The following is a 16,495-nucleotide window of genomic DNA, read 5'->3' on the forward strand; positions in this document are numbered from 1 at the left end:
TATTCTCCCTTGCTCTATGACTACATACCCATGTAAAAAGTCCTTCTTGAGCTTTTTTTGTAGGTCCTTTTTATGTAATCAGAGGCCACAATAAGGTTTCCATGGAGTCTTCTTGTCTCCAGGCTGAACAGCCCCAACTCTCTCAACACATCTCCATAGGAAAGCTGACCCAGCCCTCTGATCATCTTCATAGACTTCCTCTGCACTCCCTTCATCAGGTCCAATAGTGTCCTTACTATTTTGGGGGTCCCAGAGCTGTATACCTGAGATGAGACCCAGAGAGCAGAGTAGAGGGGCAGAATCATCTCTTTCAGTGTGTCGATCACGCTGCTTCTCATGCAGTATGGGGTATGGGTGGCTTTCTGGTCTGCAAGCACAAATTTCTGGGTCATGCCAAGTTTTTCATCCACTAATGTCCTCCTCCTCAGGGCTGCTTTCAATCCACTCATTGGCCAGCTTGTGTCTGTGGTTGGGATTGCCCTAATCCAGGTGCAGGATTTTACATTTGACCTTGTTGGAATGCATGAGGTTTGCACAGAATTACCTCTCTAGTCTGTCAAGGTTCCCTCTCCATGACATCCCTTCTCTCCAGTGTGTTGACCACAGCACCCAGCTTCTTGTTGCCAGTAAACTCCTTGAGGGTGTATTTAATGACACCACACCAACAGAGTCATTAAGGAGTGCTGGTCCTAATATTGATCCCTGAGAAGGATCACTTGTCTTCACTCGGACTCTGAGCTGTAGACCTCAACTCTGAGTACAACCATCACTTCAACCCCTTATCCACCAAGTGGTCCAGCCATCAAGCCCAAGTCTCTCCAGTTTTAGAGACAAGGATGTTATGTGAGCCAATGTCAAGTGTTTTGCACAAGTCCAGGTGCATGACATCAATTGCTCTTCCTAACACTGTAGCCCCATCTCAGTAGACCACAAAATTTTTCAGGCATTATTTGAACTTAGTGAAGACATACTGACTGTCAACAATCACTTCATTCTTTTTCATGTGCCTTAACAAAATTGCCAGGAGAATGAGCTTCATGATCCCATTGCAGGGAAACTTGTGGATACAAAGAAAGAGCTACATACAATACAGTTTAGTCTAGATGAGTAAAAAAGCAAGGGCACAACAGAACATATTTACTTTTCAACATTGCAGACAACAATTCTGGCTCAAAACCATATTATTTTATTCAAACCCTCTAAAGAAGTTAGAGGCATTTCTTCTTCCCTTGCCTGGACTTCAAAGGTCAGAAAACCTCATGAATTCCAACAAGGTCAAATGTAAAATCCTGCATCTGGATTAGGGCAATCCCAAACACAGACACAAGCTGGCCAATGAGTGGATTGAAAGCAGCCCTGAGGAGGAAGACATTGAACTACTGGAGGATGAAAAACTTGGCATGACCCAGAAATGTATGTTGGCAGCCCAGACTGACTGGCCTGTCATTCCCTGGGTCTTCCTTTAATTTCTTAAAAAAAACAACAACAACAAAAACCAAACAAACAAACAAACAAAAAAACCCAGGAGGATTTATTAAAAAAAAGAAAAAAAACCACCCTAATTAAAAAGTTAATTTTAGAATTACTTTTAATTCGTTAAAATAAATAACATAATTGAATTAATTTCATCACAAGAATGGGGGTTACTTGTCCCCTTCTCTAGTCAGTTGAATGTCAACAGATTGCTACTATTTTCAAATATGATGGATAGTGCCTTAACTACTTCATCAGCCAGTTCCCTTGGGACCCACATCTGCATCTTGCCAAGTCCCATGGATCTGTGCTCCTTCAGGTTTCTTAGCTGTTTTTTAGCCTTATCTCCTCCCACACTGAGTGGTTCTTCATTTTCCCAGTTCTTTGTTTTTTGGTCTTGGATGATAAGGCTGAAGCACTTGCTGCTTTACTGGGTCCTCGCTTTCCCCTAACCTTGAACCTGTCTAGCTTCTGTCACATAAATGGGATTGGTCTCATATCCTTTCTCAATTTTCCCTGGCATGTTTACTGTGTTACACAAAGACAAATCCAAAACTTCTTTCATATAAATCTTGCCTAGCAATTTCAGGAGATGCAAACCAGCACTGCAAGCAAATATGAGCAACCCAAAACAAATTTTTCTTTTAAATGAAACCAGTCATCAAAAAACCAAAAAACCAAAAAAATTAAGTAATACTAGTTGAGTACAACTGGAATATATATGACCAACTTTTGAGTAGTCTCTATTAGCATATCATTAAATATAAATATGTGGAAAGTATTGGTCCATGCCCATGCATGATAAGTTCGAAGTTATTTTTTTTCCCATAAGTTGCAGCTACCCAGTGCTTCTGAAATTCATTATGAAACTATTCAAGAATGAAAGTTGAATGAGAGATAAAAATTAACCTGATCCAAACTGCTTAAGATTCATAAATAGTGACCACATCAACACCACAGGGCGGGCATGCTCTACAATCCTGCAACCTATATGATCTGGAAGCATCCTAGGTGCATGCCAGAAAGAAACCTGGGCATGCATCATCTTTATGTGCACTAAGGTTTCCTTTGCAAGGAAACTTGTGGATACAGAGAAAGAACTACAATACATTCTAGTCTAGATGGGTGGAAAAGCAAGAGCACAACACAACACATTTGCACAACAGTACAGACAACAATTCTGGCCCAAAACCAAATTATATTATCCAGACCCTCTAAAGAAGTTAGAGGCATTTTTTTTCTCTTCCTTTGCCTGGGCTTTAAACCATCTTTAAAAAAGAGAAAACTGCCATTGACTAAGACACCTTGTTCTAACATATACCTAGTTTATAGTAATTTTAGAAACATTGGGAGGTGGGGGTGAAGATGGTGGTTTTTTTAAATAACTGTTTCTTTAATCCACACCTGAAGTTGCTAATATTGCTTGTAAAGTGTAAGTGAATGATGTGAAAGTAATTTCTTTGCTATAAACCCACAAATATTCCCAGTGACAGCTTTTCATTAAGAAAACATTAATTTTAGAAGCATTACTAGAAGTTTCTAATGTTAGCACTCATCAATAATCTGATTCAATTTAAAATGCATATAAAAACAGCCATTCATTAAAAATTTTATAATAAAAATCTTAAATGAAGTACTTTGTAATGCAAAGACAGAGAAATTTCCTTCTCTCTCTACAAAGAGAGAGGTTTCCTTGTCTTTCCCCCTTTTACATTTTATGTTATTCAATGGCATTGGAAACATACAGTAAAAATCAAGGCATTTCCCACTTTTTCCAATGAGTGCTACTGCTTTGCTCTCTTCCTTCTACAAAATTCCAAATTTTATAAAGGTAAAACAGCAATATGAAAGTATACAAAATAACATTAACCGTGAAAAACACTTTTCTATTTTACATATTGTTAAAAGCAGAACCAAGACTTTGGAATATCACACAAACTCAGTATATTTGAAACCTTGTAAAATCTCATTTTTTCCTCATTTAATTGAAAAAAATAATTAATTTTAAAAGCACTGTAGTCCCAAACTTCTATCACAGAAAAGAAATGAGGACACTAAACTTTCCACGTATTTATAAGTCTAATTATAGATTAATATATAAATATATAATAATATAATATATAAATGCGACAATACATTGTCGCATTCTCAAATCTGGAAATTGGTTTAGGCAACAGCTGCATTGAAAGATCCTCTAACAGGATGACAAAGATCTCCAGTAAAAGAGTTTCCTTTTTCAGTGTCAAAGCAGATTGGCTACTTGTGATCATATACATACATATATATCTATAAAAGAAATTTACATGTATGAAATAATACATATGTAAGTCAGAATTCTGTCAATTTCTGGTTCAGCAAGACACAGTTCATCCTGAAACTTAATAATGAAGTCTAGAAAACACATTTACTTATGTAATGTAATTACCTGGGACAGTGGAAACATTTTAAAAGAAAACCTGTAGACAGTTTTTAGGAATTTGGTCACAGCTTTAGAGTTAGACTGTAGCAGGTAAGCCACACAAACCTTATTTTTTGTTGCAACTGAGCACCAAAGATGTAACCTGTTGTCACCGGAAGCCTTGAATGTGAGCTCTTAGATTGTTACACAGGCACTGGACCCCATTAAAAAGGCTGTATAAACACTAAGTCACTCTAAAACATAAGGCCTAAAAAGCTATGTGTCTGATGAGTAGTGAAATACATTCAAACATTAAATTATATACTTCCTCTCTACTTACATTGGATGAGATCTGAAATTCACAGCAGTCAACCTGGTAATGAAACAGTAATAAAATAGAAAAATGGATTTGTCAGACCCTCTCTCACATCTACTTCCACAGCTCAGCAGAGGATGTGTTTTTATTCATCTCAGATAGGGATCTAAAATTTAAAATTCCTTCAGGAGCTTAGGGACTTAAGTGATGATTTTAGACATGAGCAAATGATCATTGGTTCTCTTAAATACAGTTCAGAATATACTCTTATGCTATATTTTATGCCAAAGTTTTCATCATATCCACATGCCATACTCTTAACATTAATTTAATAAAGTGGTTTGTGGCTTTATATTAATTTTATGCTGAATTATTAGTTTTTCATAGAATCATAGAATGCTTTTGATTGGAAGAAACATTAAATGTCAGGTAGTCCAACCTCCCCTGCAATACTCTGGGACATCTTCAACTAGATCAAGTTTTTCAAAACTCTGCCTAACCTGACCTTGAGTGTTCCCACATTTTTAGTTTTTAATATCTTAAGTCCTATTTCTCACAGCAATTCCCTCATCCTTAGGTTGCATGTAGTGCAAACAATGTGAAAGAAAGGAATAAGGTCTCTGTTATTAGTCAGCTCAGTTTTTCAGCACCTAAATAGGATTAACCTTTTCCAGGATGATAAAAATTAGCTCATGATTTTCAATAATTGCAAAGAGGACACAGAAATGAGAACGGGAACATTTTCACACTATGAGAAACTTTATTGCATATACTTGAGGTGTTCTAAGAGTACTTAGACTTATTATGTTGTTATTATCATGCTGCACATTCCCAAAATATAAGTACCAGAAGATTCCTATTTAATTTCCCTGAAAATATTCTATATTTGACTAGATGATTGACATGATGATGATTTGACATGATGTAGACCATTCAATCTTCATATAGTTTTTAAATGGAAGCTGGTTTAGAGAGCCTATCTTAGAATATATTGTGAAGCTATTCTGGGAATGGAAAGTCTGGTCCTAATATTACTGATTAATTTAAAAACTACATTTGATTTGATGGCTCCCAATCTAAGCCAAACTTTGACAGTTCTGTAGCACTTGCACCCATCTGTCCTAGAGAATTTAAAAAACATAAATATGAGAAATACTTTTAACAAGTAAGAACATCAAGGCACCAAAAAAAAAAAAGGAAACAAGCAATACTAATTGCTGGGATAAATCCAGATGTCCAAGTCCCATCCTAGAAAACAAACCTTAATATATGTTTAAAAAAACAGTTTAGTCATGTATTGTCACTTAGCAGGGAATAAAAAGAAGCAGATATGCTAGACAGTTTTAATGCCTGTTTTACAATAAAATGAATCATGTCCTAATCTCCACTGACTTATATCAACCAGATTTTATTGACTATGAAGGAAGACTCGCATAAAAAGCTCAGATAGACACATCTAAACTCTATAGTTAGTGAGACAAATCCCACCTAAACACTTGGAAGTCATTACACAACATATTATACACTTTTTAGCTTCATTCCTTTTTTCTAGAAAAAATTAATAGAAGTAATTGCAAAATTCTTGTTTTCTTGAAAGCTTCATAGCTTTCTATCTTCTAGGGGCTTTTTGCTGTATTTCTGTTTGAAGGTGATGGGTTGGGAGGTTTTTGTTTTTTTTTTTCATTTTGACCAAGAAATTAATAACCTAAGAAAACTGAGACAGAGGAAAATTACAGCAAGTCAGTTTTTGATCTTTCAGTAGATCAAATTTTTCACTTAAACCACTTACAAAACTATTTTGTCTTGACAGATAGTTATAACAACAAAATAATGTTATAATTACTGCTGCTTGCTCCTCTTTCTACATGCATCTTTCCTCTTATATATTTCCATATATGCAAATATCAGCCTGTAATTTCTCTCTGTACCATGAAACTAATATCCTGTGATGGAATGCTAATTTAATTGAACTTACTTTGAAGCGGATGTTGAGCTGTCATTTCAACCAAAGTTTCAATAAATCTTGTCTAAATACTGTGCAGTTTCTTAAAGAATAGTCTTTGAGAGCTCAGAAATGTCTTCATTAATTTATTTTGATAGGTTTAGATATCACGAGAGAACTCTTTGTTGCAAACTCTTCAAATGTAAGTTGTCATGCAAGGGGAAAAAATATACCTCAACTATTGTGTTCTTTAGTTCATGTGTTTCCAAGTATAAAAAAGTCAATGTCCATTTGGTACTGAGGCTGATGACTAAATAAAAAGTCATATTTCAGAACTAATTATTGTACAAGTTATTTGTAACTAGACCTCTACAAAACACTAATTAAAAAAACCCAAAAACACAAACAAACAAACTCTCACAAATTGGACTCCCATTACGTGTGCTGACAGACACGTAGCTTCTATACTGAAATTCCAATTTATACTGGAATTCCTGTTTCAAACAGTAAGACCCAAAAACTTCCTAGGAATATTTTGCATCATGCTGCTCCATAACGGTCAAGATCCCCTGTCCTGGTAGAGTTTTCTAGGACCAATTGTCTAGCTTTATCATTAAAGTATATCTGACTGACAGCATCATCTATTCAGGAGTCTTGGAAAGGTCAACAAGATGCATTTGGAACACATATTTGCAACTGAACTTCTGCTTGAAAGGTGAATTAAAATAATGGAACTGTAAATAAGGGGATGCAACAGAATATAAACGAGGAAGAAACTCTGAAAGACTTCTGACAAGGTTCTTTAGTAGGACAGGAAAACTACTTGTATCTAAGGCAATTATAAAAAAGAATAATTTCTCATTTTTTCTGACTAAATCAAGCCTCTGAAACATGATGTTTATCTTTCCAACTTTGCTGGCATAGCAACCATGAAATGTTTCTCCTGTACAACACCTATAATTACAAATTTTTTGATGTTCAGTGTTCTTGCCTAACATAGAAAAAAATGTAAGAATAAGAGACTTCTTTCCCAAACAATAAGAAAGACATTTTCAGAATATGCAGACTTCATAAATGAAAGGCTACCATGCTGAAGTTGAAAATTTCCACCTTAAAGAACAATAATTTGCACAGCAATCAAAAGAGAGGATGATCTGAAATATGGGTAGATTGCAGATATATGCAGGATAAAGAGTCATCTTGGATCCCCTAGCAACTGGATGAGCAGAAAATAAAATTAATACATTTGTGGGGTTTTTTGTGTCTGTGACCAAAGAAACACTGTAGTGATGAGCTGGAAGCAGACTCCCAAGAAAGGTGGAATAAATAGGAGAAAATAAAAAATAACCAAGAAATGTGTATTAGCATCACAATCAGAGGCTACTATTTTCTAGGCTTCAAAACTGCAGTAATGCAAAAAGGCAACTTTCAGACTCACTGGCACAGAAGCTTGAGTGTCAAGGCAAGGTGAATAGGACTTCCAATACCTCCTACAAAAACAGAATAGCAAGCTGTTTATCCTTAGTTCATCTGAAATATGAATCAGCGCTGACTTATATCTGTGACCAAAGGAGGTGCATGAGCCAAAGCTATAAATGGTAGAGCTGAACCATGTACAAGAAATCTAAATATATCCCCCAGAAGTTTACTGAAAAAAAAATACAGAGGGCAAACTAATAGTTTCCAGCTCTAAATATTCCAAAACCCCACAAAAACTTTATTACATATATAAAAGATTTATCATGTGAACATCAGAATGTTGATGCCGTGACTGGTCATTTTTGTTGATTATTATTCAATTTTTATTGATTATTATTGATTGAAAAACAAATGAATACTTGAGTTCTAGAAACAGTACATTATGTTATGTTACATTGTGTTACTTTGTTTTACTGTATTATTCATTATGTCTTTGGATGTGTGGATCTTTTACATTATGTGCACTAACATATGTGAAAAATTTTGCACTTGTCTGTTGCAAACTATTCTTGAAATACCAAATATTTATATTATTTCAATGCTTCAACCATCAAAGCCTAACATGGTTACATTTAATTTTTTCCTACATTCTTATTAAATGTCTGTAATTAAATTCAAGTGTACTCAAGTTAAACATGCTTCAGGGGAGCACAGATTTAGATGACTTTAATGGAATCTGGATTTCATATATTGATATACTTCTCATTAGCAGACTAAATATTGACACTACCTTACACTGACATAAAGAGCAAAACTTTTCTAGAATACAGCTGACTGCAAATCAGAAGTTTTCAGCTGCTTCTCAACTTCAGTGAATGTACATGCTGCATCTTATGGACCCAGTGCCTTCACTTTTCACATAATTACTCTCTTGTCAGTTCTGTCCTTCTTTCCAATAATTCCAGCTCCTTCTAATTGCAGATTCCACTAAAATGAAAACCACAAGCTGCTCCCTTCCCCCCACTCCCTCTGGTGAGACATACAAAAGGCAGAGGTAAGAAAATTATATGGCAAACAGCAGTGAGATAAGAAAATGAACAATAACACCATCATTATTATTAACAAAAATCTACAAAACCAGGGTGATTTACATGCAAAGATGCTCACTGACCAACCTGGTGCCATGAAACACTCAAGAAACTGACAAAATTGCAGCAGACCCTTAGCGGGCAATCTTTCTCTTCTTGGCCATAATCCATGCCCTTCTCCTTCTCATAAGTGAGTCACTTATTCTACCCCATGGCAGTTTTGGGAGATGGTATAGAATAACAATCTAGAAATGCCCACATGCTTCCAGGCTCTGTCCCCACACAACTAGTGTGAAAAAATGAACTCTGTCCTGCTGAGAGCCAGGATGCACCCTCACAGTTAAAAACTGCTTGTTGACATTCAGCCTCCTGTTCTTCATTTTGTGATACAATATAAAAATGGTAGATCAGCTTGGAAGTAGAATTTGTATAATGTGTGGTTCTGTAGGGAAACAAAGTTGCAGCATATACACATCTGGTTCATTTACCCAAGGATTTCTGAGTAACCTTGCAAATGACAACACAGCCCACTGAAAAATTATAGCAGCTCTCCAGCTGTTTAATTTAGGATATGATAAATGGCATGCTCTTTGGATTTCTCTGCAACTAGAAGAGATGAGGTTCAAAATAAAGCTGGATATCTGTCTGCTCTTTCAGTAATTTCACAGTAGGGTTATCAGAGACTATTCAGTCTAGACTAATTGAAGGAAAGTTCATTGCTGTTGGAAATAGGTACCTGTGAAGTAATGTTTCATTTCAACCAAAAAGACAAATTGCTGTGTCTTACACTTGAAATAATTGCAGTAACCCCTCTAGAGAAAGGAGGCAATATATGGGAATAATCAGCTAATTGTGATATGTGATATGTTATCCCTCTGAAACTTAATATAACAGACATCACGAGAGAACTCTTCATTGCAAAGACAAAGCTGCATGAAAGACATTAGAGAACTGTGATGCCATTCCTTACCAACTGAAGGAGTACATAACAAAACAAAGTCACAGTTCACTGAAACAGATAATTTTAGTCTTGGAAATGGCAAAGTGTTCTACAGGGCTTTTTTTTTTTCCATAAGATTATATCTACATGGAATAGTCATTATATTTTATGAAAGCCTAGAACATACAGTCTATTCACATCTAAACAGTTAACATCAATTAGGGTATTAACAATCTGAAAGCGTGACACCTTTGAAGAAAGTATATGGAAGAGAAGTATCAATTCACTACCTATTGCATTAAGGGTAGATTGAACATCCTAGGCTACTTCTAAACTAAATTTATATGAGGCTTTTTACACTTAGAAGTAAAACCATTTTGAAAGATTTGAAGAAATCTCTTTCCACCCTTATTAGAAACTTTATTTAGAAGTGTTGATGCCTATTTTCACACAATGATTGGACTTCACTAATCAACAATGAGCATTTGGAATAAACTTTATAATCACCACCTAAACCAGATTTTATGTTAGGTATCTCTTCATTGTAAGCAGATAGCTTCCAATGTTTTCACTCACCATAGTTTGATGAGGGTATTTATGGGTATCAAGATGAAAGAATGAGTGATTTTTTAATGTTATTTTCAGATTTATTTCAAAGCATCTGAAATGCTAGCCAAACCAATGGGAAGGCATTTTCACAGGAATATATCGTGGTTTGAAATGACTGGTTCCAAGCACTAAAAAATATACAAATAAGCACAAAGTATTATTGTTCTATTACTTGTCTCTATTCTTCATACTTTTGTAATCTTTATATAAAAGAGAACAATATAATTTAACTCCAGCTGTCTGATCCTTGATCCTGATTGCATGAGAGCCCAAGAACTGAAGAAAATTTTCTACCAGAGCTAACAATTTTGACATATAGAAAGTGCAATGTTTCAGGAAAATTCTAATCTGCTCAATTAGGGTAGGTCATACAGTATTGCTACAGCTCCTGGAAGGAACAGTAACAAAAAAGATGTTTCACAGTCTTGAAATCAGGTGGTTTCATTGTTTAAACTTGGCCAAGAAATAACAAAAACTTACTGCCAAATACAGCAGCAATCATGGGTGCACATCCGGGTCTTATTCAAATATCAATTACACCTGTCTAAATTAAAAATTGATCAAGATCAGTAAATTTAGAGCAATTTAAAAACAATGTAATGTTAGAATTAGATCAATCACTTCAAAAATATTAAAATATAGTTAGAAGGAGTATATCTTGCATAGAATTTTTTCTACTCCTCTTGACTACTTTCCTAAATCCCTAAGATATTTTTGTGTAATTTTGATTAAATTCTAAGTCATGTTATAGTGTAGATTAATTTTTATTTTTTTTTTTTAAGCTCTGCAATTCCAAGCCAGCTGGGAGACAACATATGCTTGCTTGCTCCTTTGAAATATTTTAGTATTTCATGGCTCAAAATTATAGAAATATTAATTTCAACCTATATAAGACATGCTAGAGGTCAGGCAAAGACAAATGCACAAGCTAGCAATAAACAAATTACTTCATTTCACCTGAAAACATGTTTATATTGCACTTATGCTTTAACCCTCACTTGAATAATACTTATTCAGTTCAAAAAAGTGCTCTAAATTAGTAAGAAGTGTTAGCAAGTTTGCATCATTTCCAAGCTCAATATAGCCAATATAGTCATAGCAGCTTCTAAAACCTGGGAGAAACAATGCAGTGGCCCATATTGCAAATTATCCTTGCTCTTTGGTAAAGAGTTATTTTTTATAATTACAGTTAGATTGGCTAGGCTCTCTGGCAACTGAAGACCTCTACGAAAAACTGCATACCTTCAGAGAGTGCATTAACCATCCTTCTTGTAGCTATCCACAAATGTTTTTGCATCCTTTCAAGTGATTAGTCTTTCAACATGTGCACACAGACTATATTCCAATGCAAAGCAATTTATTTCTTATCTTTCTCTCCTTAGCTTAACTCCCTAAATCAGTTAAACAATCAATTAGTTTATCATTGAAGTGGAACTACAGTAACAGTTGCAGTACAGTTAGCTCTGAATTGTATTAAGATACCTTACAAAGGCTGTGTCTCATCCCTCAGGGTGGGGATTACAAAGGTAGAGATTCTTTTTTGTGCATAACACCTCATAAATGATTCTGGCCATTGTTTAGTGCTTCAGAAATAGAGAAAGAGCTTTTAAAAGCATACAGTTATCTTTTAAAAGCATACAGTTAGTACCCAGTTCTAGGAAGACAAATTCTGTTTTTCTAATATGAATTAAAGAGCAGCCATGTGGCTTCCATTCAAGCTTCACCAATTGATTTTTATCTTTCCTGAGGTTAAACTGCGTGCTATAATTAATGCTGCCCCCAGGTAGTTGTAACTTTTACAAATAATATTCAGCGTGTGATAATAGGTCTCTCTGGCCGTGACAGCAGCATGGGGTCACATTAATACAGAATAAATGGTCTTGAAAAAAATTCAGTATTAAATTTATCTTTTCAGCTCTTTTTTCTTACAAATAACCCTCAAGAATAATGTAATAGAAATAGGAGAAAAGAAAAACCCTATCAAATCCAGATAAAGTTTGTCATCTCCCAAATGTCTTGAATTGCCAAAGTGCTATTCATATGTATTCTTTTCTCTATTTGAATGTATCAGGTTTCATCTTTCAAATGCTGTAAATCCATAATAAGGTTTTGAATGCAGTATTCAAAGTAATTGCTGGAGTACACCATATTTAAATGGCTGCTCATACAGCCAAAACAGTTGTTCCACTCTCTTCTTTGTTTCAGTGGTATGCCTTTCACTATTCCTTACAATTTGTCTCATGTCAGGCACAACAATATAAAATTAATAATATTACGTTTCAATTTGCTCTTTTTATTCTGTCTGAAAACACAAAGCTGGGGTATAGAATCTTGTTTTCCTCCCAGTTACAATGTAAATTGAAGAGCTAGTAGATGTGTAGGTAGAGTGTTTAAAGAGCTGTAGAGGTTTTCCCAGGCCAAAAGGAAGAGCATGGTACATACCCAGTATATCTAACATCTGTCAAGTACACAGATGATGTCCATGAGTTACTATTGAGAGCTGTCATTTAAACCATGCTCAAATTTTACTCCAGAGAAAGTTAGCTCTCTCAGAACACAGCCCAGGAGTAAGAAGGCATGAGTGTCATTTGTACAGTCAATGGACCGATGCCTTGGAGAAAACCTAGGAAAGAAACTGACCATATGGACATGCTAATTTTTTAATACTTTGTCACCATGTCATATCCACTAACTTGGAATTTAGGACAATGTTTAAGACAGCAATATAAGCAAAGTCAGTGACCAAATTAGAATGAGAAATCTGACGGGCCTTAAGAAGTTTTAGTTACTTTGGCTAATCGATGTAACTTTGTAACTTGGCTAATTGATGTAATATTTGTAACTCTTCTGAAGGCTGAGTGGCTGCACAATCATCTCTCCCAGGAAAAGAAAAAATTTCCATGTCTCCTCAAATTACAAGACACAGGTAACATCTTTGTTTTCTCTAATAGAAATATACAGAACTTTGAATGTTTTTCTAGATGTAAATGTGAATATAACATAGTATTCTACTGCTGGACTGTGAAAGAAAAAATCCATAATACTTGAAAAATTCAGACACAAGACATCTATGACAAAACCACCTACACAGCATAAACTATAGACCAATTTAAGACCTCATATCTCATTTCCAGCCTTCAATACATCTATGTAACCTCATTTCCCATGTTAGAGTTTTATCTCCATTATGCCCTCAAAGGTGTTGAAAGAACAACTTCTTAATCTAACCTAGTACTCCTAAATCACTTATTTAAAAATTAGCAGCAGCACTGCTTATTAAATAAGTTATGTTCTTCTGTGTAAGTAGGATTTTGCACTGTGATAGTCATTGTACATCCACAAAAAGTGGGACATTTAACCATAGCAGCCGTGTAGGCATCATTTCAGTAATGACTCATGCCACTGCTCTGGTGCTCTGACCCTCACTGTGCCTCCCTAGATCAAGTTTGGCATTATGACACTGATATCTTAAACACTAACAGCCCTCTTGAGACAAATTGAGCCAGCTTGAGATGATCTCAGAATATTAAACATCCGCGTCTTGAATAGCTTCTGATTCATGAGGAGGATACTTCCAACAGTCAAGCACTCTCCTCCAAAGGGAGCTCTGAATCTCAGAGGTGGGTAACAAGTGAAAAAGGAGCATAGGAGCCAGAAAGCTTGAGACTGCTTTGTATGACACTTGGCCTAGTTAATGTTAGCGAATATGTTATGGGTCAATAAAACATTCACAAATTCACAATGCTTGGATTTTGTATTTTTCCCATTAGGATAGGATTGCTTTCATTCATTATGTTGATAGAGAAAGGAAATATCAGTTTTTTCAACCTTCCTTTTACATAGTTTGAGTCCTTGACCAAAATGAAAGTTGCAGTACATGTGCCTGCATACTAATAATGAAGAGATTACAGTTAAAATATAGAAGTTAAAGCTGGATAAAACCAAGAAATCTGGCAGTGGTTTAGATAAATAAAAAGCTACAAAGTAAAGAGCAGAAGATTGAAAATACTTTGTCTCAGAAACAGATAATTCAACAGATTTTCAATTTTATGTTAAATCATAGAAAAATTCTTCAGTACTCTGCTGTAGAATATTCTTAGCGTATGATCTTTAAACATGCCAGGAGGTTATTACAGCCCCTGTCACGTTAGCTGTCTAAAACTTTAAATGATCTTATCACAATAATAAACTAAAGCTCAGTTTTAAGTGCTCCTATGGAATGAATGCTTGAAAGGATTATTATGGGTTTTGAAGCCAATGACCTCTTGGCCATCCCTTTGAATCTAATTTGGCTAAGTAATAGCAATAAACTGTTACAATCCAATGAATATTTAATGGAATAAATAAAATTACATGTGTATTGTTATTTTTGATTACTGATTTGAATCTTATTCTCCTTGATTCTGGAAGAAATTAATATTTCTATATTGCCATTTATATGCAAATATATTTTAAAGATAGGTCTATTACTTTCTAAATTGGGTTGGTTTAGAATAAATTAAGACAAAGAGAGTATGAAACACCAAAGAGAGATGCGTATCATTATTTTATTTATACACCTGGTTTTATAAACAAGTTCTGAGTGGTCTAAAACTGGGTAGTAAAGGTGTAATAATGAACTCTTGCCTCTCCTCATACTCTATGAGATAGATAGTAGATACATTATAGGAAAAAGCCTTGTGACAGAACAAGAGCAAAAAAAAAAAAGAGACATTCCTTATTCTCTTGTCACACCTCTTCATCCAGCAGAAAAGTAACCTTAAATTAAACCTCTGAATATGCTTAGTATGTAAGCCATAAATAATTGAGGGTCCAGTCTTGAAGAGGTTGTCTTTTGAGGATCAAATATTCCAGGTGTTATATCACTGTCCTTTCTAAACCTTATGGTTGCATAGATGAGAGTAACTAGACAAGCAGTTAATGCAACTATTTATGGCTTCAATTGGGACAGTTAACAGACATCCTCAAAGAAATGCAGTAATTATTGACCTGACTCTTCTCAGTGTGAAATTTCGATACCACTGACTGAAGTGATGAATAAAATCACATGTCTATAAGGTTTAAAACTGTACTTCTGGAACCTACCTGGTGCTCAAAAAATGTCTGTGTAACAAAACTGAGCCAATAAATGTGGTTCTCAGAAATCTGAGTAGATCAATGGTTTTGAGATGCTTCAAATTAGTTGAATCCCAAGATCACTACCTAGCCCCTTTTGGTGGTTTATTTAAATAAACAAGAGTTCTAGGGACTTTATTATACTGGTCACAGTGCTGTTGTACTCAGCCATATTAACTCTCAATTTTAAATTATAACACACAAAGAATTTCATATTTAAGCAGCAATTTCATCTTAGCTACTGTCATTGTGTGCAATTTTATCCAGTACAGAAACGTGTGTTAGCATAAGACACTTTTCATCCTGAATCATTATGTTTATGTAAAGAGGCTGTTCTTCATATGATAGCAGTTGTTCATTTTGGAGATCAGAAATTAAATATATGTGTGGTTTTACTACCTGGAAAATCACCTACTACAGAAAAAGTGCTTGTAAAATGAAAATGTTTAATTTGAAAAAAAGGGTAACTAGAGGACAACAATTTAAAAACGTAAAAAAATATATTTTTAACTAAATTCTGTTATTGGCTATTGTGATATAGTACTAATATATTCTATTTTCTTCAAATGAGGGAAATATTAGCTATACATTTGATACAACAAACTTCCCAGTTTCAGTTTGGATACTTCTTTTGGGGCAATACCATTAAATACTTCCTCTGAAGAGCTTTTCTGACAAGAATTTCCAGCTGAGAGGTCTTAGAAGAGGATTTTTTTTCCTTAATCAAATATAAAACCCATATATATTGAAAGTAAATGTTTTGACTTTTTATGTACAAGGAAGAAGGATATTTTCAGTCATTTTAGATTTATAGATGGTTCCTGCAACTAGAATTATCATGCCATGATATTTAAAAATTCAAAAGCCTGGATTCTTCACTTTTAGTAATTCTTCCTTTTTATAGTAATTTTTCACTTTCTTTTACAACCAAGGAAAAAAAAAAAAAAAAGAAATTTCAAAAAGTCCTCAAAACCCAGCAGTGCTTTAGTATCGTTCCTTTAAAAATGCAAATGAATTTTTTTCAGACAGGAATGAAAACCAAGTTGACAGATACTGCCACTACAACACATCTTCTATAGTCATCTCAAGTGAACGCTTGATCATTCACACTCTCATAGTTCCAACGTAGCTCAACATATGGTAGGATGTTGTGACACACTTGCATGACTCATTAGTCAGGGATCTGATATGTAAA

Source organism: Cyanistes caeruleus, chromosome 3 (assembly GCF_971803275.1).
Source record: "Cyanistes caeruleus chromosome 3, bCyaCae1.hap1.1, whole genome shotgun sequence".
NCBI lineage: Eukaryota > Metazoa > Chordata > Aves > Passeriformes > Paridae > Cyanistes > Cyanistes caeruleus.